The following is a 25,169-nucleotide window of genomic DNA, read 5'->3' as shown; positions in this document are numbered from 1 at the left end:
CTCTGAAGTTCTATGAAATCACATACGTGCAGATCAGATGGAAGTTTTCATGCTCATGCGGGCTCCGTGTCTAAAGGCACTTGGCTGCATTCTTTGGAAAGGATATTATAATATCAATCATCATCATCCACTTTTCTAAGCTTGGATTTTTGTAAAGGGAATCTCTTTTCCTGTTTGAGTATATACCGTATGTGTGTAAATTTCAAGTCAAAAGGGATAAAAACATTTTTATTTAGAATTTTGACAATCTCTTGAGATAACCAGCAAAACAGCAGGTTCTCCCCAACCCAGGGGAGATGGCTGACCTACAGCCTGGGGGAAAAGCCCAAGGAAAGTGGTTGGATTCGTCAGGACAAGCCAACCGTTAAAACATGTCGCCGTCACATCTCACACCCATCGCAGTTGGCCACAGCTCAAAGGTTGGCCGTCATGCAGAGACTCGGGGCCCCGGCTGCTTCCAAGTTAGGTCTCCACCATCCCATGCCTCCACAGTCACCCTGGCATCATTCAGTCACAGCCCAGGAGACGAGGTTCCACCCCCAGTACTCAAGCCCTTTGCCTGGAAGTGACAAGCATCACTTCCACTCTAGTTCATCAGAAAGAACTAGCCACATGACCCCCCAGGAGCAAGGAGTGTGGGGTGTAGAGCCCCACTGGGCAGCCTCTTTCCAGCTACAACCCAGCAGCATGAGGGGAGCACAGCCCAACAGCACCAGCCCTCCGACTCAGCCCCTGGGCCAGCAGGCAGCACACACATGGCTCATGACGGGGCCAGTCTCATGTGTGAAACTGGACCAGAGTATTGAACCAAGTGACTTCCTTCCCAAAGGGGAGGTGACCCCAAGACCGTCAACTGTACATTCTGTCACCTATCCCAAGGTATCAAGTACCAGGAAGTTACAGGGGGCACCATCTCCCTCACTGACAGGCACTAACAGAGACGCCAGGATAGTGGCCTAAATGCCCAGCCAAGGAGGGGCTCCCAGCCCAACTATTGAACCAGGTCGTAAAACAAGGAGCATCTGATCTGCGGAGAGTGCCCGATGGTGGGAGCAGAGGTCACTGGGATTGGCAAATGGAACAGCAGGGAACATAGGGTGGAGGAGGGGAGTGGGAGGGGGCAGTGTTGTCCTGGCTAAACCAGGTCCCAGTGACTGGACATCAAATGGACACTGACTCTCGGTTCTGCTGTCTTGGCCCTTCTACTTTAAAGGGCCATGGCCCGATGAAGCAAGCACATCCTGTTCTCCGCAGAGGGCTTTATGTAGACAGGGACTCACCTCACGCCTTCCCCTTACACCTGCCTTGAAGAGAGAATCAGGCATAGCAGAGGGTTTGGGACAAAACCACCGTGTTATACCAGCCCGGCCCCACCTGCTCTCAACACTGCAGCCAGCAAGGCTGAGGCCTTCCAGGCGGCCGGACACAGAAGGAGTCCACGGCTGGCAGACTCACCAGGCACCCGCCTGCCCCACCACCAGCGGCCAATCCCAAGGTCAAGCGGTGCCCCCGTGCATCCTGAGTGCACCCTCTCCTTTCCTGGTGCGATAGGAGATCCTTCTCTCCACCCCTCATTCTTGGTTACATCTGAGCCAGGGACTAGCCGCATCCCGTCTGCACCTGGGGATGCACAGCGCTCACACCGACTCCTGCCGAACAGGATCTTCAGGCCAGCTTGCTGGCAACTATGTTCTTCTTTTTCTTTTCTTTTTTTTTCCCAATTGCCCTTCTGGGAGAGAGAAGAAAAGCCAGGTCTTTTGGAAACACCCATCCGGCCCATCAGCGTTCAAATCGCAACACTGAAAAGGAAGCTTCAGGGAGGGCGGCCCCCAGCTGCGCCTGGTCGTCCTGTGCTGGGCCGCTAGATTTGCTCATTATCCTCCCTGGTCCGCCTCCTCCACCCCACCCCCTCCCCACCAGCTTGGTCTCTCCCGGCTCTATTTTTGCGGTTGATCGGTGCGCCTCTGTTTCCCAAGCAGGGGCTGACGTATGTGTATTTCTATACATTCTTCCCTCCAGTGAGGCTTCTGAGCCTTGCAAATGGCACCTTATGCAAATCAAGGGCTCCTCCATCTGCTTCCGATATTCCCCACTTCCCCTTAATAACCTGTTTTAGGGGATGTGGTACATGCAGCAGATGATACAACTTTATTTTTGTAAACCCAGTTGGTCCTGGAGCGCTGGCAGCCACAATAATAGAAGAACGCGCCTGTTACTGCCTCTTGGTGAGCTTGCTGTCAGGCAAGCACCTCATTAAAACAAGCCAGAGAAGCTCCGAGAAGAAGAAGGGAGGGGATGCGGCCGGGTGCGGCAGGGTCCCGGCAGAGCAGCACGCGGAATCCTGCCCCCACTCTCTGCCCGGTCGGTGTTCGCCGTGGGTGGAAAATATGTGCTGAAGTCCTAACCGCTCTCTGGTGCCCTTGAATGTGACCTTATTTGGAAACGGGGTCTTTGCAGATGTAACAGAGATGTAAGTTAGGACGAGGTCACATTTGAGCAGGGTGTCCCATGTGACGGGTGTCCTTACCAGAGAGGAGGGGACACGGAGACACAGGGAGAAGGCCACGTCAGGACGGGGCAGAGAGTGGGAGATGCAGCTGCAAGCCCAGGAACGCCGAGGCTGCCGGCCACGCCCGGAGCCAGGAGAGGCGAGGAAGGACTCGCCTGCAGGGGTTCCAGAGGGAGCAGGGCCTGCCGACGCCGCCCCATCCCACGTTCCGGCCCTGCTGCCAGCAGCCTCTGCTACTGTCCCCCCAGGAAGGCCCCCCAGGATTCCGGGTACTGATTCTTCAGCTTCCTGTGAGTTGACAGTTATTTCGAAAGAAAAAGCTTGCTTCCTTTTGTTTTGAAAAGATGCCGCAAAACCCAGCAAAGTCTCGCCCCATTCTCCCCCCTCCCCCACACGTCACCTGCCCTCCAGGGGGACTTGAGGCCCAAGAGTCCGACTTCCAGCAAGGAGGCGAGGAGAGGCGCTCAGGAGGGGAGCTCTCACTTAGAGCCTATGCTTTCAAACATCGTGGAACCTGCTCCCAGGAGAGAGGGCGTTGGGGCTCAGGAGCGCCCAGTGGGATTCGTACAAAGAAGGGAGGAGGCTGAAGTGGGGTGGGGCAGCTGGCCACCAGTGTGGTGCCTGAAGTGCGGAGGGCAGTGGGCACCACAGTGGCCCGTGGAAGGGGGAGGGGGCTGGGCATGAGGTCAGGGGGAGCAATAGGCCGAAGACGCAGGTAGAGAACCCAAGTCTGTGCAAGAGGAGGGACCTTCCAGAGGAGACGGCAAGCTGGACCTGCAGACACCACCGGGAGGTGACGCCGCTGACCGTCTGGGGGCGGTCCCAGTCAAGGGATCTAAGGGTGAGTGTTGGGGAAGGAGGAGACGAGGAAGAAGAGAACAGAGGGAGAGAGATGGGTGTGAAAGCTCCTGGTGACCCTGGGAGCTCCAGAACAGGTTGGCGAACTATGGCCTGGGGGCCAAACACGGCTCACTCCTTTGTTTCTAAACAAAGCGTTACTGGAGAAAGGCCAAGTCATTCATGTCTTCTCTGCTGTGCGGCCTTCGTGCTCCAAAGGCTTCTTGGCCCTGGGGGTCCGATGGTCGCATCCACTGAGTTGCCTAGATCCCGTCTCTGAATCCCCCGTCATTCTCCTGCCCACAACCCCCGTCTGCAAGGGTCCAGCTGGCCCGGGCCTCCAGCCCTCTTCCCTCTGGTCTTACGCACCTAGAAGGCCATGAGCCCTTCTTGTTACGGAAAGTTGAGATGAGCCTTGGTTCTGTGTGTGTATTTTGGAGGTTGGGAGTGGTGACTATCAAAATGCGGGTTTCCTGACCTCATGTTCTGCATCCTCTCTTGTGACCCTGGCCCTCAGCCTGCTGTGAATAAACACCCCGGCACTCATCCATCCGACACATTGGGTGCGTTGGCCCCGCACGAGAGTCTGAGATGCACACAGGCCACAATCATGGCTTCTCCATCTCCATGCCTCGGTCAGGTGCCCCGACATTGCTCACCTAAGGGGTGAGCTAACAGCAGTTTATTTCGAAGTTGTGATGGAATCCATCCATGCAATTCAGCACCAAGAGGCAAGCCAGTCCTGCAAGCCAGACCCGGGGAAGCCAGAGTGGACGGTGGTCTGTCCCAGCGGTTCATTCATTCACTCCAGCGGTCCATTCATCCACTTAATCATTCGGTGCTGGCCTGCGGAGGTCCCGGGGCTTCACAGACAAATGAGACTCTGCCCCGGCCCTCAGGGTGCCCACGGCCCAGATGTGATCATTATTACAGAACAGTGTGACGTCGTGGTGCGGCGTGCGCAAAGTGCTGGGGGAGCACAGAGGATGAGGCCTTGAGGGGCTTGGGAGCAGGTCCTCCGGGGGCATTTGCATTTTAAAAGAGGGTCCATGTTTAGCGGGGGATTCCAAGCAGCGTGGGGTGGGTTGGTAGAGTAGTTTCGGTTGTATGCGAGGGGGTGGCATTCCAGTGCCTGCTCAGGCCCCCCTCGTAACCTCCTCTGGGGCATTGGCCCTGCAGCCCGGGGCCTCCACCGGGCCCGGGACTCAGCAGGTGTTGGCCATGAGCCCGTCCGCTTTCTCCTTGGGAAAAGAACCAGCAGGCTCCTTGCTGGAAGGTGCGGCACAGAGAGGCCCCGTTGTCATTTCCAAGTCCCCAGACCCCATTCCTCAGTCCCCATACAGACTGTGCTTGCGTTCAGGGGGAGAGGCTCCTGCTGCAAGCCCCCGAGGGACTGCAGTGTAGACGCCCCACCCCTTCCCTGCCGGCCTCTGCTCGCAGCCCTGCCTGGAGGCCCCAGGTGGGGCGGGCAAGGATGCGCAGGAGGCAGGCACAGGCCAGCAGGTGGGGCCGGGGAAGCTGGCGGCTGCTGTGCCCTCGTGGCTTTAGCATTCCCGTCATCTAAGGCAGCTTCACTTCTAAGCAGCCAGTGAAGGACAAGCGCCCTGTAAATTTAGAACTCGTGATGGCTGCTGCTTTTGGTAGTCATCTTGGCGCACGGGGTCGGTGAGGGGGAGATGGAACAATCCGCTCATGGCGGCACCAGCTCATCCCAGCCCACGCAGGCGCTTGCAGCAGGGACGTCCTCCCCAAAGTCGAAAGGTGTCAGCCCCTCAGAGGCCAGGTCCCCACCCAGCCCCGAGGGCCGCCCCCTCCCCACTACTTCCACCAGCATGTCACCACCAAGGGGCCCTCGGCCCCCGCTCCCCATGGCCCCTCCTTCCCTTTCTCACATTTGGCTAAAAATAAAGCCCCTTTTGGCAGCAAATACACTCAGTCTCCCCAGAACATAAGCTTCCTGGGAATCCAGAAAAGCGAAGAGCTCTACCTCTCATGGAGCCCAGATGGATTCCTGAAAATTTGTGTCAAACCAATTTCTGTAAATCCAATCATGTTCTCAGTGATTCACCGTCATCTCAGAAACAGCTCCCTCCAGGCCAGCTGCTCGCCGGACCAGCTCCCCTCCACGCACACAAACACGCCGGCCAGCGATGGGCTCGAGCAAACACCCCGGTCCCAGAGGAACCGAGGCCGGGAGAGGGTCCCCAAGTGATGGGAATACTCGTGCTCCGATTCTGCTGCCAGGCCTCAGGTGTCCAGGAAGCGGGGCAGACCCGGATGCGAACAGCACGGTGCCGTGGCCAGCCTCTCTTTAGACCTCGCCTGATTTCTTCTAGGGAGGTATCACCGGAACTAGCCTCTTGCCTGTCACCTGCATTCCCAAATCCATCACAAAGTGGTCCTCCGCTGTGTGACGGATCTGAGCAAGAACACCTGCAGGAGAGAGGGGGCGCAGGGGAAGAGGCAGACTCAGCTTCTCTCTTGTAATGTCTATCACGTGCTGGTCTCAAAGCAAGCGGGGGTGGCCTGCAGCAAAGCCACCTTCAGGCTGGACCACGCAGAGCCCTTGGGTGAGGGGCAGAGAGTGGGGTGAGGCAGGGGCTGGCATGAGCTGACCTACACTGTGGGAAGATGCCTCTCGACAAGGACAGAAGCAGGAGCAAGCCGGCAGGCGGGGAGGCTGGGGATGGTGCTGGTGACCAGGGGGATGGAGACAGTGGACAGATCCAAGGACCAAGGCCAGTGGGCTGGGCAGTAGACTATATTTGAGAGGCTGGAGGAGATGACAGTGACCTAGGCCAGTGACAGAAGCCCATGCCTTCAGGGTAGGGAGCCTCCTCCTGCTCCAGCAGCTGCTCTCCAGGACAGATCAGCCAGGGGTAACCCTGGGGCCCAGGCCTCTATCCCCCATCTTGGTGATGCTGGAGAGAGGGTGCAGGGCAGAGAGTCATGGCCTTGCTGCCCTGTCCGGGGGTGGCAACTGTCGAATCGCCTGCACAGTAACCATCTGGAAGCCTGGGACACAGGCAAGGCCACAGGGACCAATTCTTGCTCCACGGCCTTCTTTTGTCAGGTGACTATTAAAATGTGTGTGTGTGTGTGTGTGTGTGTGTGTGTGTGTGTGTTGGGGAAATGTGTGTGTGACTCCTATGGAAATAGCTCTGAGTAGTCAGAGTTGGATGTTGTCTGATATTCAGAGGCTCTACCGGTGGACTTCACTGGTTTATCGGGAGGAGGTCTACCCAACTGGATTATACATTGGCTAAAGGAAAGAAGGGGGTGGGAACGTGCTCAGCACCCGCCCTGTTTCAAGCCACACTCATTGTTTCATTTCATTTTCACAGCATCACCCCCATTTTCCAGATGAAGGAAGGTAAGGTTCAGAAAAGTCGTGAAAAGCTAGTGGGTGGGGCAGCTGGGGTTTGAGCCCAGCCATGTTATTTCTGCTGGACCACACAGCCTCTGCCCTTTGTTCCCCTCGTGGGACAACCCCCAGGACGGGGACAGGCCGAGCTGTCCATCCTCCCCAACCACAGGTGGCCGCTGGGAGCCTGGGTGCAGCAGGGTTGAGGCCTCAGAAATCCTCCTGAGGTCATGCCCCAGGTACCCCCCAGGCTCACCCCAGACACCCCCAGGCTCACCCAGGACACCCCCCGGGCTCGCCCTGGCCACGCCCCCAGCGCCCCCTTTGGCTGACGTCGATAGAAGAGAGAGTTAGAGGCATTGTCATGGAGGGTGGCGGTAAACCCACCTGTCAGGGAGGGGTCCCCTGATCACTTGAACACTAGGAAAAACCAGCATCAGCACCGCCCAGCCCAGGGTGCCCAGGGGTGGGGGCAGGCAGCTCTCAGGGGGGCTCCTGGGGCCCCGGGCTGAGCATGGGAGCCGCAGAGCACAAAGGGGCGACCCGGGCCGCCCTGGTCGGGTAGTCTGAGCAGCCTTCTGCGAGATCTGTGGTTATAATTTTGTCCTTATTATAAAAGTAATACATATTCACTGTAGAAAATTTAGAAACTACACATATGCAAAAAGAAGAAAATTAAAAATAACCCATAATCCCACTAACCCGAAATAACTCCTGTTAACATTTTGAGCATATATACCCTCCCAGACTTTCCTAGGCATAGAATATGTATTTTTGGTACTAAGTGGGATCATACTGTACATTCCATTTTGTAACTTTTTTCCACTTAACTACATATCATACCAAATCATTAAGTATTCTTCTCTAATATCATTTTTTAATGGCTGAAAATTAGCCAAAGAATACTAAAAGGATGGCCGAGGACAGGAGAGGAAATTTGTACCACACAGAACATGGCAATTAAGCATTAAATAGGAAAACGCCCTTTGCAAACAAATCAGCTAGATGATTCTAGAAAATAGGGGTTTTTTTAAAAAAAAAAAACTTCTTTTCTCTTTAATCCAAATTCTACAATATCCTAAAACCAAGACTGTTGTCTGATTTGAGGATCTGACACTCAAAAGAGAGCTCCCCTCGGCTGGTGACATCTTCAGAAGGAAACATCACAGCTCTGAAGTGCTGACTTCCTCTTGCTGCAGGTATCATAGATGGAACTTTTGTGTCCCCCCCCAAAATTCATATGCTGACGCACCCCCCTCCACTACGATGGTATTTGGAGGGGCCGCCTTGGAGGAGCGATTAGATGAGATGAGGTCATGAGAGTAGGGCCCTCAGGATGGGATCAGGGCCCAAAAGGAAGAGACCCCAGGGCTGGCTCTCTCTCTCTCTGTCTCTGCCATTTGAGGACACAGAGAGAAGGCAGCCTCTGTAAGCCAGGAAGAGAGGCCCTGCCAGAGCCCGGCCACGTTGGTGCCTTGCTCTTGGACTTCCAGCCTCCAGGGCCGTGAGAAATAAATTCCCGTCCTTTAAGCCTGTGTCGTGGTGCTTTGCCCTGGTGGCCCGAGCAGACGAAGGCAGCAGGTAAGGCGGCTAAGACAATTTTGACACTGTGAGACTGCAGTCATCTCGACTTTGTCTGCCCCCATCTGGACTTCGTCAACTCATTCCCGGAGGAGAGACCCGTGGGTGCACACATGCAGGAGAGAGGAGTTAGGAACCTCCATCAAGGGGGGGGTCCCCCAGGACTCACATGTTCTCTGCCCAGAACGAGGCGTGCCCCTCAGATAGGAAATGGGGCCTCAGGCTGGGGTCTGCTGGAAGGCAGAGGCTTTCTGCTGGTTCCACAGCGACATCAGAGATGAAGCGCAAGGTCCTTGGGGACGGTCCCCCAGGGCTGCTCGAGAGACGAGGCTCGGGCACAGCTGCCTGCACCCCGTTCTCAAGATGGTCTCACCCCATAGCTTTCTTCCCCCGCCGTGAGCCCAACAAGAAAGGCAGAGATGAACCAAGAGCACACTGGGGGTGCAGGGGCCAGAGCCGGAGCAAACTCCAAGAAGAGCCGAGGGGGCCCCTGCAGGGTCACAGGGGACTCTGGAGAAAGCCTGGGGCCAAAACTAGGGGCTCCTGGACGGGGACCAGGGCTGGGGCCTGAGAGCAGTTCTGTACAGACTCAGGCCCTCACCAGAGCAGGGACGACCTGGGTCCCGGAGGGGCTGAGGACACCCCAGGTCCAGCCTTGGAACCGGCCAGAAGCTGTTCCACATCGCTGGTCCTCAGGTTTGGTTGACAATCCAAGGACGAGAGTGTCCCAGGGCAGAACCAAGGGTGACCGGCCAGAGGCCATGCCGGCCCCTAGCCCCACTGCGACCCAACAGCGATGTCCTTGGAGAAGAGATCCGAGCCCGTAATGCACCACTGTTGCCAAGCACCTGTGTCTTCCGGTCTATCTTTTTTTTTATCTTTTCTGTGAGCTTTAGGGAAGATCCTTTAGGAGAACGCCAACCTGCCATGTACAAAATGAAGACAGAAGCTCTCCGCCCACATAGAAGTCACTTTGACGAGCGCACCAGACTGACCCAGGGAGAGAACGGGGTTCAGGGACTCAGGCAGAGGGGGGCTCTCGGAGTCGCAGCTCCAGGGGTTAATGTGTCAGCATCCATGGCGCCCAGAGTGGCCCCACCCAAATCTGTCCAGACCCTTCCAGCTGTGACCAGCAGAAACTGGCCCAAACTGGCTGAAGCTGCAAGGAAGCACGCACGCCATGACAGGACGTCCAGGCTAGGGCTGGCTTCAGGGCTGGCCGATTCAGCACCCCTCTCCGTCATGAGGACACAGGGTCTGTCCCCTGCCTCCTCTGTATCCCCTCTCACTGGGCTGGGAGTGAGATGGCTGCAGGGGATCCGTAGCAATGTCCTGGGGCCCCTCATAGAAGCCAAGAACTTTTCACAGAAGCGGACCCTCCAGGCTCAAAGACACTCCTTTTGTCTCATCGGCCAGAATCGGTCATTCCTAAGAGTACAGGATCTCCCAGAGACCATGCGCTCAGCCTTGGAGTCTCGGGTGGGCCTCACTCGCCCAGGCACGCCCTGCCCAAGGGGTCGGGAGCCAGATACCTGCACCAAACCCAGCTTGGTGGGAAGACAGGGGAGCACGTGGGAGCTGCTAGGCGCCTGTCAGCCATCGGGGTCCTCTGTCCAGTGAGGTCTTCCCGCCCGTCCTCTGGAGAGGTCACAAGGAGACCTGCCCTCCTCTCATATTCCTTTACCCTCTCCGTCACCCCCAGACCACATCGCCCCAAATGTGCCGGGTCCACAGGTGACCCAGGGGTGGAAAGTGACCCAGCTGCCCCTCTGGGGTTCCTGCACTTAAACGTCAGCTGCGTGGCCAGAATGCCTGGCCAGGCCACATTCCAGGGGGCACAGAGCAAGACAGGATGGACAGTCCCCAGAGAGAGTGCTCACGCAGCCAGGCAAAGTCACCTGGGTAGGGACAACCGTTCTGACACGAGTGGCCTGTGCCTTGGCCCCAGGAGGCCTGCAGTGCCGCCTGCATTCGTGTGGCCACTGGCTGCCGCATAGTCCAGCGGGTCCGCCAGGTGGTGGGAAGGGATCACAGTTGGCCCAGCTCCCTGTTTGGTTGGGAGCTGCTGACCCCTCAGTTCACAAGCCGGCCTCTGGGGAAGGGGCCAGTCTCCCCTTTCACCGGCCACCCAAGGACTCCAGCCGCCTCTGCCCATGACCAGCAGCTGCCGCAGGTCCGTCTCCACGGGGCCTCCCTCCGCAGCTTCTTGAGCACCCGGGACTGTCTCTGCTCTCACCCTCCTCACTTCATTCCTGGCTCGAAGTAAGCTGGCCCTCAGGGGACGGGGAGGGATAAGGACCATCCCCGTGGCCTGGCCGTTTGACCCCAGTCACCCCCATTGCACTCTTCACCGTCAGATGCACACCCTTGCCTCGCATCACAGAGACCTGGCAGCGCCAGTAAAATGCGCCACCGCCCCCGGTAAATCTGCCAGTCCAGGGGCCGCCCTCAGATACAGCTCAGTAAACACACTTATGGCCACATCGGTTCTGTCAATGGTGCTCCATCACCCCAGTGGACAGACGGGTGAGCCAGTCTCCCCCTGACCGTCGGGCCACCCCTGGTAAGCTCGGGCCTCCTGGCCAACGGCTTCTTCCTGTTGAATGAGGCACCAAAGAATCTCAGAGGAGCCGGCCACGGGCATGTGGGGGCCCACTCGGCCCTGAGCTTTGCACGGATTGTCCCACATTGTCTTCTCCACCCTCTGAGAGACCCAGAAGGTGGGACATTGACCTGCTTGGCGGGTGTATGGTTCCCAGGGCTGCAGGAACAACTTGCCACAAAATGAGTAGCTTAAGTCAACACAGATTTATTCTGCACAGTTCTAGAGGCCAGAAGTCTGAAGTTCAGGTGTCTGCCGCCCTGCTCCCTGCAAAGGCTCTGGGGGGATCTTTCCTGCTTCCTCCAGCTTCTCGCGTTGCAGACAATCCTCAGTGGTCCCGGGCTTGTGGCTGCATCACTCCACTCTCTGCTCCGTCTTCACTTGGTGTTCTCCCCTGTGCATCTCCGTCGGTCCTTTCCTCTTCTGATAAGGACAGCAGTCTCGGATTTAGGACCCCCTGCCTCCTCCAGTAGCACGTCATCTTAACTTGATTACATCTGCAAAAACCCTGTTTTCAAATAAGATCGAATTCCCGGGTCCCGGAGTCAGACTCAGACATATGGGGACACAAGTTAGCACAGTGTAGGTCTCTGCTGGGACATCAAAGGGGGGAGGATGACCACAGACAGGGAAGGACACCCCCAGTGCCGCCTCCCTCCCGAGGCCCAGTTCCCCGCTCTGGAGTGGAGCTTTCCATGGATGCAGAGAAAGCAGGATAATAAAGGTGGGCAGGGTTTTGAAAATCATCCAGGCCAGCCCCCTGCCTCTGGGGCAGCACCAGGGCAGCAAAGCGCTAACTGAGGCTCTTGAGCAACATGTGGTTCCTTTAAACTCAAGAATTTTGAGACGAAAAGATCAGCAGTCTCTAGGTGCCTATGTGGGGTTTGGAGGTCTATGATTGCCATGAGACCCAGGAGGCCACCACCACGAGAAGCTCAGGCCTAGGCCCCAGGGCCCAGGTGATGGTTTGATTACAGCTGGTCCCGAAGCAATTCCAAGACTATATGTAATAGTCAAAGCAAGAGTATGGCCCCCATATGTAAAGAGCACCCTGAAATGAACAAGAACAACACTCCATGGAAATATGGACAATGCATATGAACAGAAAGTGCACGGAAGCAGAAATGCAAATATCAATAAAGACAGAAAAAAGATACTCAACCTTCCTAGAAGTGGGGAAATGTAAGTTAAAATCATATTTTGTACTCTTAGACTGACAAATATTTTAAGAGATAATAATAACTGATATTGGTTTGGTGGAGGATAAAGGATTCCCATATAGTGTGGTGAGATCTGTAAATACTTTCAACTCGGTAAATAATCCAGCTGCAGTCATTAAAATGTAAGATATACATAGCCTTTGCCCCAATAATTCTACTTTAGAGATTTCCTCCGATAAAGCAGAAACTGCCAGGAAAATAGTTAGGGCATGAACAACGTATTTGCCTATGTGCATGTGTGTGTTAGTACGGGCAAAGGGGAGAGTCTGGGAGGAGACACTTCCAGATGTTAGCAGAGGTCAGAGGTAACCCAGGAGAGCTGGGTTCAGGAAGGGACAAAGGAAACTATTCATTTCCCTTTAGACACTTCTGTCTTGTAAGAACTAATACCATGAATGAGTAATGACTTTTATAATTCATGCAACTGAATTTTTTAAATGACCAAGGAAATGATTTCGCAATAAATCCGTCCATCTCCCATGCTGGGGCCGGTAGGGTCGCCAGATTTAGGAAATACAAACACAGTTCGAATTTGAAATTTAAGTTTGAATTTCAGACAAACAGCAGTTTTTAAAATATAAGTGTGTCCCAGGAAATATTTGGCACATACTTATACAAAAAATTCTTTGTTATTCATCTGAAACTCAAATTGAACTGGGCGTCCGGGGCGTTATCTGGCAACCCCAGCTCCAGAGAAGGGAAAGGAGGAAACAACTTGACAGATCTCTAGAACTCTAATTTAAATTGATTTCCTCCTGCTCCCCATGAAAACCCATCATACCCACGATGATCTTTCTCCCCCAGCGATCACACGCACACACGTGCACACACACTCACGTTTTCATCATCACTCGTCACCCCTAAGAGAACATTCTTTGACTTGGCCCAGCCTTGACCTGTACATGCTGATGTCACATCACACGGGCCCTGCCTGAGCCTGGCAGTGCCGGTGCATGGAAGGCAGTCAGCAAAGCTGGGGAGACTGATTAACCGAGGACTAGAGGCACCAGGGCAGGAGGATGGTGCCCCCTCTTAAAGGCGCCTGGTGTCGAGCTTCTGGCCCGTTGGCTATGCAGGGTCGCGCCCCACCTCTCAGCCAGGTTCGGCATCTTGCAACCTTCTCACCTGCCAGATGCCCCTTTTTCCCTCCTCTTTCCCAGCGCTGAACACACAAAGCACCAAACCTCATACAGAGCAGCCTAAGCCGTTGCGGCCAGAGGCAGGCTGTGTTCGAATCCCGTCCACGTTATGGATTTGCTGTCGGTGAGGAGCCCCGGGGATGAGGATGGGGAGGCTGGGGTCAGGGTGAGCTCGGCCAGGTTGTAGGTTGCTCACACTCCTTGAGCATCAGTGTCCTCACCTGGACAAGCAGAGGCCAGGCGGATGTTCTCGAAGGGACTCTTAAGCCTGAGTTTAGGGTCAGGCATGTCCCCAGGCCTCCTATCCCACCGCGTACCCTTGGACTCCACTGGAAAGCACCCACCCTTGTCCACAGCTGGAGAATGTGACCACTGGCCACCGGAAAGTTCTGGGCCTCTCCTCCAGGCCCCGGGATCCTTTGCTGGAATCACCGCTTAACCCGAGTGCGTCTGTGTCGTCGCGGAAGCCGCCACAGACAAGACATTAGCATTACAACCCACACTGATCTTTGTCAATTATGCCGCAGTGTTTGAGCTCTAACCAGCTTCAAATTGAATCAGGACGAAATCATCAGAATAAAAAGAGCCCAAACCCCAGCCTTTCAATTCCAGCGCTGGGAAAAAAAGTTATACATTTCATAATGGCCTTCTACCCCGTAATGAACAGGAAAAATAAATTAGATTCCAAGCTAAGGGTATATTTATGCAATTTCATTATGTGCCCATGAGCAAGCCTGGTTTTCACCAAGATAAAAATGAGCTCTCAGAAACACTCACACTAAATAAATGGAGTGATTTAACAGCTTAACGGGGAGCGTGGAAGAGGAACTGAAGGACAATGTCAAAAATGAGAAAATAAAAATAAGAGGGCCTTACTCTGCACCACCCCGCACACGCGCACAGCAGCCTCTAGAGCGTCCTGCCCACGAGCTGCGTGCCAGCCTGGCCCTTGCGGGGCAGCCGCTCTGCTCTCTCGCTCCAGGTGACCTACGGGCAGGAACAGAGGAGGGAACATGTGTTCTCTCCCTGGACACGGGAGCCACCGGTGCGATGGCCAAGCCACTGCGGCTCTGCCCACTGGTCAGCGGAAAGTCCGAGCCCCAGAGCCCTAGACCCAACAGTCAGTGCCTCAGAGCTACGCCCGCTCCTTGCGAAGAGGCCGCCCTCTGTGCACGGGCTCTTGCAGTAGAAATTCCGGGTTTGTCTCAGGGCTCCTCTTTCTCATCGCTAACCTTTCTTCATCTCCTTTCCAGGAGTGCCTCTCTGGTCTCTCTTTTGCTTCCGTGTCACGGCGGCCTGATGCTCGGATGGCACCAGCTTCGAGGGCAGAAGCGGCACCTGCTGCCCATTGTTGAAGGTGGGCCACGTCCACGGGTTTCCTCCAGAGTGCCCACGCAGCCCCTGCCCGGCCTTCCCAGCAGCGTTTCTCTCGACGGAAACAAAACCTTGTTCTCTGCTGTCTTCAAACTCTCCACGCGTGGGGCCTTTTGTTTTGGGGTGTTGTTGTTGTGCACGGCTCCGAGACCCCATGTGAGAGGCATTGTGTAAGCTCGGTTGTTGCGAGGGTGGACAAAATAATGGATTTATTTTTATTCTTTCTAATGGATATTTACAAAGCTGGAGGGTGTTTCCCGAAAACTCCAGTGGTGTCTCGCGGGCACAGACAGAGATCGACAGCTCGGGGACCCTCTCAAAGGCAGCAGTTTCCGCTTCCTAGGTTGCCCTTTTTAGCCTCAGAAAGCAGCTCCCTGGTGCCGTAAACAAGGAGCAAGGAAAAGGTCATCACCTCCTGCAATGTCAGTCCTGGGAGCACCCCAGGAGGAACCTCCCTCTTGGATAAGGAGGAGGAAATCAAGGATAAGGACATCAAGGCTCAGAGAGATCAAGAGGGACCCCGGCTCATCGGCGGGGGAGCCGGGCTGACACCAGCCCACCCAAGAGAAAGAGCACGCAGGCCGCATGGGCCACTTGAAATTTTCTAGGTGCCACATTAAAAAGTTAAAAAAAAAAAAAAGTGAAATAAATTTCAATAATATATCTTATGTACCCCAATATATCCAAAATATTATCATGGCGATCTGTATCCACATAAGAAATTATTAACGCGTTATTTGACATGCTTTGTCTGTGTGCTGAGTCTTTGAAATCTGGTGTGCATGTTACGCTCACAGCTCACCCCGATTAGGACCACCAAGTATCGGGCGCTCGGTACCCGCATGTGGCTGGTGGTCACCATCTTGGATGAGGCAGACACAGAGCTCCTTCACGTCCCAGCTGTCTCACCTACAAACAACCCCAAACCTAAAAGACAACCATGTGGCCGCACGTAACCCAGCACATGGAAGCCGACCCGTGAAGGGCAATATGCCCAGCTCTCAGAAATGTGTCTTTGCAACCTTCACAATCAGTGATTTTTCAAAACCGCCGGGAGATCCTAACAAAAATCACCACTTCCGTGACCTCTCGAGCATCTTCTGTGTCAGGAGCAGAGGACTTCACAGGGGATGTGTTGTTGCGCCCTCCCCAGAGCTCTCTGAGGCAGGTGCCACCATCACCGTGAGCCCCCATCCATAAACAGAGGCTCGGGCGGGGCTGCCCAAATCACACGGTGAGTCCACAATGAACCAGGAGTGCAACCGTCAACGCTTATCAACCTCTGAGGGCAGAAGTTCCCCTCCTGACAAAGAGAACCTACTTGGAACCAAACAGGTTGCCTGATTCCCACTCTTCTCACTTTGGGGGCCTTCAGCTACTCGAACAGAGAGCAAAACCAAGACTCTCCTGCCAACTTCACATTCCCTCCTTTACCGGGGCCTCCAAGGGGAAAAATAAACAAACAAGCAGATAAATAAATACAGCCCGATGAAGATAAAGCGGGCTGTGGAGAGTAAGCATGCTGAGCACGCACCCACGTTGTGGTCTCGGGTGTGAAGCTCGCTGGCGCAGACAGAGCTGGAATTCCACACACAGCGGGACTCTTGGCTACAGCCCAGTGAAAATCCAGAGCAACTGGTCAACCAGGAAAGACACAGCCAGCATCCACAGAATGGGGCAAGGAAGGCACGAGGGGCGAGCCGGCAAAGACAGGGATGCCCCCCGCAGCCCAAGAAAGTGGCCGTGAGGGTAGCTGGAGTGCCAAGAAGCTCACTGAGGACACTGGGGTACAGAGGGGCTTAAACACCCACCCTGACCCCCACCCACATTGTTTACAGGTTCTTTCCTGCAGCACAAGGTCAAGGTCAGGCTCACATTGGCTCTGGCTGTCATCCTCACAGCAGCCCCGCGAGAGGTGAGGAAGCCGTGCCTGGTGGGGAAGCTGGTGCTGGGGCTGGTCAGCATGGTGGACACAACGCCGGCCGGTCACTGATGCAGTGTCACATGCTCAGGCGTTCATGTGACCTCGCGGGTCAACGAGGCCCTGTCTGCATGAGGGGAAGCACCAGTCGGCCCTTAGGATGCTGTAAGGCTCAGGATGGGCATTGTCCCTCCCCGTGGGCTGCTCTGTTGTCACGTGGTGATTGCTGGTGTGGGAGGAAGGAGTCTTCAAGGAAACACGAGGAGTGGAGGTCTGCCTCCCTGGTTGCAGGGGGACTTGATTTGGAGAAAGAGGCAACAGAGGAGTGAAGAGGAGAAGAGGGGAGGGAAAGAGCAGAGAGAAGGAGTCCTCCCAAAGCTTCGAGGAGATTGCTGCTCCTGCCGGAGTTCCTCCACTCTCCACGCCTCCCACCTGCCCAGCAGACCCCGACTCCCTGATACCCACCTGTGGGCTGCACCTGCCACAACATGGCCACCAGTCTGCCAGCAGACGGCACCTGGCCACCTTCCTCCAGGGCCCGGAGTAGGACGTCAGCCCATCCTCGGGCTCCGTCTGCGTCCCCGAGCCACCCCCTCGAGGCTCTTACATAACTCGGGTCCTTCCTCACCCCAAGCAGGACTCCTCCATCCCGCCCCACCCTCTAGACACGGGGGCGTAACATCTGCTGTACTGTTCCTCTCCAAGAGAGCGCCTCCCCCACACACCGCGCCCCAGACTCAAACACTGCCCTCCTCCCCGCCCCCCCCCCAGGCAGCCAGGGATGAAAAATAACATAAAATAAAAACATGCTACCACCACCGCCCACCACATCATTAAGGGCAAAAAAAAAAAAAGTTTCCTACAAATAAAAGTCTTTCCTTCTTGTCCTAGAAAAACAATAACGAATCCTGGGGCGCAGGAGCGCGGGAAGGGGGCGGACGGGACTATGCCGGCCTTTCATATCTGTGGCTGAGATCATCTTTGATGTTTCTCATTTTTAAAAAAGAGAGACATCCACACAGACGTGCCCCCACAGCATCCGAGTGAGGAAAGGGGTTAGAATTCAGCGCCAGGAGGCGGCGTCCAGGGTCCCGGTTTCCCTGCCCTCGTCCTCGCTCCCCTCCCTTCAAAGGATCACGTGGAACAGAAAAGAAGGAGGGGCCCAGTTTGGTTGGGATCCAGAGGCCAAGATCTGCCTCATTGGAACCTCCGACGCAACGGGGAGCAGAAGGGAGCACAGCCCGGGGCCACGCCAAGATGGACGCCAAGCCGTGCTGAGCCTCTGCACCCCCGGCCCCGGCACACCTCCCACTCCGGCCACCTCAGCATCGCTCAGCCCCGAGGGCCCGGAGGGAGCAAGGGCTCCCAGAGTCCTTCCAGCCAGCCAGTCGCTCAATGTCTGCCTTCCCTTCCAAACGCTTCCACAAAAACTCAAAGGAAAATCTGTAATTCTTTCCCCAAGAGATGCTGTCTAATCCACTTCCTGTTATCTGATTCAGCCTCACCACTGAGGTCCAGGAAGGTCACAGCTGTAGTCTGGATCTCAGGAGGTTTATCTCCCTGGACCTACATTCCTACCTGTTGCCACGGCTGAGCCATAACCACGGGAACCCATCGTGGACAAGTCTAAGGACAGCAGGGGACAGTCTGAACCGCAGGCTTCTCTCCTGCCAAAACGGAGGGATCCAGCTCACGAACCCCAGAAAGTAAGTCTATGTTTATGGAGGACCTACTGGGTGCTTCACAGAGCCCCCATTTCAGCCACACGGGTGGCTGTCCCCATGTAAATGGGCTGACAGGCTCCATCAGACGAAATGTTGCCAGCAGGGTCCCACGACTGCTGAAGTGTGGTCCTGCCTGCACGCTGAGCTCTTCCAATCTTTGCCCCAAGCCCTCCATTCCCACACCCCAAAGAGCAAGACTTTCTAAAGAAGGATGACTGATGGCTTGTCCACACCCTCTGCCACCCCCTGCCAGCCGCGCCAAGAGCAGGGCCTCCCTCCGTTCCCTCTGGCCCGCTCGCGCTCCTGGCCATCCTGTCCTTGCAGTTAAGGCCCACTGCATGGCAGGCACCTGCTCGGGGCTGAGAGAAGATGGTGGGTGCTGGGCACTGCCCTCCGCATGTAGTGAGGGGCAAGGAGCCTACCAGGGAGACGAGCAGGCACAGTCACCGTGACGGAGAACCGCGCAGAACCACGACAGAACAGGGCAAGGAGCACTCCAGCTGCCCAGGGGCTCAGAGATTAAGGATCTCCAGACACAACATTCCTCCTTTTCCCTTTTCTATTAAAAATCTGCTGTTTGGGGGAGGGGCAAGGGGAGAACCAGGTATGGGACCCCCATGAGCCAAGGCCCAGACAAGCCCTCTCGTCCTCTCTCCTCGGGGTTGGGGCCAGGTCCACCCGCCAAACAAACAGACGCTTGGAGCCCAGGCACAAATTGTGGTGCTCCGTCTTCAGAGAGCACGCCGGGGAAGAGAGAATGGCGCCTGTTCATCTAGGTCAGCAGCCGCTGGTCCAGCATGGCCCGCATGCAAAAGGCCAGCAGAGGGAGGCAGGGAGGCTCTGGGGGCAGCAGGCGAGGCTCCACCACAGCCTCCCTCCCTAGAAAAGGCCCGGGTGTCTGGGCTGCACCCACCCCCGCCCACGTGTGCCGAGTCTCGGTGTCCCCTGCTGAGGGACCTGATCTACTCCCCCTCCACTTTGCCGATGAGTCACTTGGTGGAGGCCCCGCCGTGGGCTGGCTGCCTCCCTGCGCCCTGGAGGAAAACCAGCTTCCCTCCTCACTCACTTCAGTCTGAACTGCCTGGAGCCACTCAGAACATTCCTTTGCCCGTCCTCCGATTCTATGAAAAAGCCAAGCTTCCCGGCAGAGCCTCGCACAGGGCTAGTGACCACGGCCTGCGAACACGGCGCAGTGTTCCGCCAAGGCCTCAGGAATTGGCCTTGGGAGGACCCACCTGGCTCACATCGGATGCTGTTCCAGAGGCTGCCATAGATGCTGCTATAGATGCAGCTGGAGCGCTGGGTCCCGGGACCTGAGGCTGCCTCCTGGCGGGCACGCGTTCCCAGCCGCCCTCACCCGCTGCCCCGGCTCTCTCCCACGCTCTCCCAGAGAAGGACTGGCTCCCAGAACCCTGAAGTCCTGCCTTGTGGGGGGCACTAGGGCCCCCTTCCCTCTCAGAAGAGCTTGCCAGGCCCCGTGACGTGGCTCTGTCACCACCCCCAAAGCCTGTCCCCTTGGCTTCTCCAGGGGCCTTGGGTGTGCCCAGGCAGTGGTCCAGACCCTCTGAAAGAAACATGCTCATCATGCAGCATGAGCTGGCACAGAAGGGGCCTGCTCAGGTCTGCCACTTGGGCTCATGTGCCCCCTGATACCCCCCAGCAAGCCCCTTCCACCCTTGGGCCTCCATTCCTCCTCTGTAAAGCAGGGGACACGCAGCTTCTGCCAACATTGCGACCCACTGCCGCTCCACAGGACCCCTCTAAGCTTGGGAAGGGCCTGCTCGCAGCCCCACAGGGTCTCATACAGCTTCAGGCATTGCTTCTGTTTATTGATGCAGCCCCAGTGCCTACGTCAGGGCCTGGCACACAGTAGGTGCTCAATAAATGTTTGCAAAATGAATATATGGTGGCTTCCATTTTATCCTCATAAAAACCCTGCGAGCTAGCAAGAGCCATCACTAGCCTGCTGGGGACAATCCTAATTGTTGCAGTAATGGATATATATTGACTGTAGGAATGCCCTGTTTGCATGATCTCGTTTCTCCCTTTCCTCCAGGCCATGAGGGGGTGCAATTACTGTCACCATTTTGCAGATGGAGAAACTGAGGCTCAGGATGGGGAGATGCATGGCCCGAGGTCCCTTGTCCCCAGACCCGAACAGACACTGCTTATAGCAAGGCCAGCCTCCGCCTGCCTTCCAGGAGGGCTAAGGAAAGGCTGCTGGCAAGGGACAGAAAGCAAAGCCTCGGCTTCCACGAGGGTCTCTGGGTCCCACCAGGCACAAGCTTGTCTTCCTTAAAACGTCCTAAGGAGGTCCTGGAAGGACATGAGAGTGGACGGGGCTCTGTCTACAGGTGGGAGCCTGCGACACAGAAGCCCCTGGGAGCGAGCAGATGGCTCCCCCTTTACCGCTGGAGACGCGGAGAGGGCTGCCGCGCCATAGAAGGAGCGCCAGTCGGGGCTGTGAGGCAGGCGGAGCCCAGGTTTCTGCCGACCGAGGCTCGACACTGAGCTGTCTGACACCAGCGTCCGATTAACCAGAAGAATCTTTAAGGAGATCACGGCAACGGGTTGTGTGTGTTGAGATGGGGCGGTGACTCCAGCCCCCAACCCAGAAGGAGGCTTTGGGGGCACCCCGGGGAGATGAGGGGCCTCGAGAGCAGGCCTGGGGCTTTCCTGAGCCACGGGCACCGGAGCCCCCAAGAGAGGGATGGGACACAGAAAGCAGAGAGCACGCAGATCCCTGCTCCCAGTTCACATCCTCGTCCCTCAGAAGGAGGGGAAGGGAGTGAAAGGAGGGGACACGGTGAGGACTGCCTTCACCATGTGGCCAAAAATCACAGCCAAGAAGGCCCCACGGCAGTGGGCACAGGCCTCTACCAGGGCAGAGCTAACTTTAAAATAAGAGTCGAATCATTATAAAAGTAAGAATTCTCCAGGCTCAGTGACATGACAGATGAAGCAGTTTACCTAAAAGGCCCCAATGTTTTGGGAAGAGTCCCCCCCCCACCAAAAAAAAGCCCCAAAACCATGAAAAACCAACCTCGAGGGCAGAATGTGGGTAGGCCCCCCTTCTCCATGCTGGGCACCCTCCAAGAGCTCTCGTGTCTCCCCACTGGAATGCTTCTCCATTCGAGACCTTCTTTCTCTATCTCCTGGGGTCTACACTAGGAAAACACCACACCAGAAAAAGGGGTCAGAGACACGCCTCCCCCACAGAGCCCAGTCAGGGATGAACCTGAACCCCACCACAACGTATATGAGAGGTCAGGCACATGAGGAGAGCTGGAGCCAGGAAAACGAGAGGAGCAGAGGGCCCCCCCACGCCCAGGAGCATCTCCACGAAGGCTGGAACGGGAGGACCAACTCTTGTAAAGGGGGGGGCCTCAGGGGCCAGACCTCGTCAAAAGGTCAGCTTACTAACCAGCTGGATGGGAGGAACAATGGCACTGAGCGACGTGATGCAGAGAAAGCTAAACCAATACGGTCAAACAGGGTCCCAGAGGGCAGGGTGGAAAGTCCCACTTGCAAGTCCATGTGCTCGTGGCAGGCAAGCGTGGCACATACGTGTCCAGCCCCAGCTCAGGGCTGAGGACGGGCAGCCCTTTCATGCCATGATTTATTCAGGAAATACTTATTGAAAGAGCACAGCATGCCATAAAAAAAAATTGAAGATTTGAATTAAATTGAAAATTTAAACAGATTAATTTATTGAGTTCTTACTATAGGCTTATATGCTACAGAGAACGCAAGGAGCTTATGAGCTAGTTTAGGACATAAAACAAACTCTAGAAAAGTTAAACAAGAAACAACTTCAATAGCAACCTTCCACGGCCCCTCCCCACCTAACACTTCAACCCCGCCCCCCACCCCACTCCCGCTGCAGATTTCGCTCTAAGAATTATCACTGCCTAAAACACGATGTAATTTTCTTATTTGTTTTGTTTATTGCTTCTTTCCCGACTAGAATGCAAGCTCCACGCAGGCAGGAATTTCTGTCTGTCTTGCTCACTGTGTATCTCCAGGGCCTGCACAGGGCTCCGGCGTGTGGAAAGCACTCAAGAATTATTTGCCAAATGAATGACTTCAAATCTTTGCTCCATTTGGAGTTTATTCTGGGTGGGATATGTCATTTAGGACTATTGTATGTTTTCTGTATATGCATTTTGAACATTTCTTACTAAGTTTATTCCTAGATGTTTTATTTTTGTTATTATAAATAGGAGCCTTTCCTGCCGTGATATTTCTGTCGTGAGGTGTACATACAATTGGATTAGCTTGTTGTTGACTGTAGTGGTTTTTCACTGACTCTCTTGGATTTTCCTAGGACACAATTATATCATCTATGCTTTTACTCCCTGCTCTCCGACATTTACTCTTCTCATTTCTTTCTCTTATCTGATTGCATTGGCTAATGCTTCTGCTACAACCTGAAATAGTGACAGTGACACTTGGCATCTTGCTTCATCTTACTTTAGTGTTTCCACGTTAAGAAAAAGGATGGATTTTGAATAGGATTACAGATCTACCAATTCCCATTTTTATTGAGTGTTTATCAAGAATGGATGTCAACTTTTGTCAAATGCCTTTTCAGTATCGAAAAAGATAATCATATGATAATTCTCTTTATACTGATTAATAGGATGGATTATAAAGTGGATTTCTTGACATTGAACCAGTCTCACATTCCTGGAATGAACTCCAAATACAGATAGGACATTATCATTTTCACATAATGCTTGGATCTTGTTTCCCAATATTTTATTTAAAATTTTGCATCAATATTCATAAGTGAGACTGGTCTCTAGTTTTATTTTTGTACAATCTTTGTTAGATTAAAAAACATTGTTATTCTCTATTTATGACAATTATATAGATGTTTTTCCTGTTTTTATTTGCTGTAGAACAGTTTAATTAGCATTGGAAGTACCCGCTCCTTAAAGGTCTGGTTTAAATTTTCGCACGGACCTCCTTCTTTGTGTGGAAGTAGCTTAAAAACTTTCTGTTGGGGCTGGCCCAGTTGCATAGTGGTTATGTTTGTGAGCTCCGCTTCAGCAACCCAGGGTTCACGGGTTCAGATCCTGGGTGTGGACATAGCAGCATCTGTCAAGCCACTCTGTGTCGGCATCCCACATCAAATAGAGGAAGATTGTCATAGACGTTAGCTCAGCGACAATCTTCCTCAAGCAAAAAGAGGAAGATTGGCAACAGATGTTAGCTCAGGGCCAATCTTCCTCACTCCCCCCCCCCCCAAAAAAAAAACCACCACTTTCTATCTTCCATGGAAATTGGTCAGTTTTGGTAAGTTATATTTCTCTCATTTCTTATTTTGTCTTTCTGATGCTTTCTTCCTAACCTTGATTCTGTTAGCTAGTGGTTCAGCTAGTCACTTTTTTAAAAACCTTTCTACTTATCAGGCCCATTTTTCTATTTTGTGACTCATTCATTATCTATTAACTTCATTAATGCCTTCCGTCTGCTTTCCTTCAGTTTATTATTCTTTTGTCCTTTTTCTAACTGTTTGAATCATATACTTAACTCATTTATTTGTAATTCTCTCTTTTTTATCCACTATGTGTTTAAGGCTATGAATTTCCCCTATTCACTGGCCCTCGCCCCCCACCAGGCCCAGCTGCGCCTTTATTTGTGGGGCTGCGTGCACCCCACTGTGAGCCTGGCCCTCTTGTGTTGTATTTCTGGACCATTTGTCTCCCCCACTGGACTGGGTTCCTCAGCCTGGGATGGTGTCTCACTCGGCTCTGGACGTCTAGTGCCCGACATGGTGTCCCACATGCTGAAGGCCGTCGGTAAATGTTTGTGGAAGACATTATGGAGTGGCTGATAATTTTACAGCGATGTAGAATGAGTGCAATTACAAACCCACACTTGAGTAGTCGTCCACGCACGGCCCTGCGCTAGGGCTGGCAAGCGTCCTTTCATCTAACGCTCGGTCAGCTCCAGGCGGCTGGCGCTCTTCTCCTTCCAGTGTAGGGAACCAGGGTCTGGAGAAGTCAGGGGCCGCCCCACGTCGCAGGGCTTCTAACCGACAGAACTCAGCCTCAGGCACCCAAAGCCCGCTCCTCACGAAGTGCTGGTCACACAAAGCAAAGGGCACCAGCCCACGTGGCACAGAAAGAGCCCACGTGGCACAGAGAGAGCCCACGTGGCACAGAAAGAGGCCACGTAGCACGGCAGTGAGAGCTCAGGCTTCGGTGTTAGATGGATTGGGGTTTGAATCCAGATCTCCCACTACTAGCTCTGGGACTCCAGGCAAATAAGTGAACTTCTCTGTGCCTCAGTTGTTTCATCTCTAAATTGGGGAGAAAATATCCATACAGAACTGTCATAAAAATTACATAGGATGATTGATACATCACACCCTGCACAATGCCTGGTCCGTGGTAAGCACTCAGGAGGTGGTGGTGGTGATGATGACGACGATGGTGGTGGTAACGGTGGTGGTGGTGGTGACGGTGATGGCAGCAGTGATGGAGGTGATGATGGTGGTCATAGTGACGGTGGTGATAATGATGGTGGTGGTGGTGGCGATGACAGTGACAACAATTATATCATCCCAGAACTCCAATTACCACAATGCCACCAAAATCCAACATCATAACAGTGAAAACCAGCCCCGTTAAGAAGACAAACAAATGCCCACAGAGTTGAAGGAGTAGAAAATCATAAAATCTCAGAGTAGGAAAACATCCTTAAGACTACCCACGTCACACTACTTTGCAGATGGGGAAAGTGAGGACCAGAGGGGGAAAGTGGTCTGCCCAAGTTCTCATCCCTGCCAATGACCAGGCAGGACTAGACCTGTATCCGATCCACTCTTATTTCCACTCTTCCCTGCCATCCCCTCAAACACCGTTTGAGCACTCACCCTGTGCAGAAC

General features: G+C 54.4%; 1 protein-coding gene across 19 annotated transcripts in view; it reads right to left on the bottom strand.

The window, feature by feature from the left end:
* The window catches only part of RBFOX3 (RNA binding fox-1 homolog 3), a 510,773-nt gene that overhangs the window by 370,909 nt on the left and 114,695 nt on the right, over positions 1–25,169 (bottom strand). For 2 of the 19 annotated variants that reach the window (XM_070225848.1, XM_070225859.1), the window contains exon 1: positions 5,334–5,779. The exons of the other annotated variants lie outside the window; for them this stretch is intronic. The gene's annotated coding sequence lies outside the window, so the exon portion shown is untranslated. Of the gene's footprint in view, positions 1–5,333; positions 5,780–25,169 lie in introns of those variants that run through there. 19 annotated transcript variants of the gene reach the window in all.

This window comes from Equus caballus, chromosome 11 (assembly GCF_041296265.1).
Source record: "Equus caballus isolate H_3958 breed thoroughbred chromosome 11, TB-T2T, whole genome shotgun sequence".
Classification (NCBI taxonomy): domain Eukaryota; kingdom Metazoa; phylum Chordata; class Mammalia; order Perissodactyla; family Equidae; genus Equus; species Equus caballus.
This window is presented reverse-complemented; position numbering and strand designations above follow the sequence as displayed.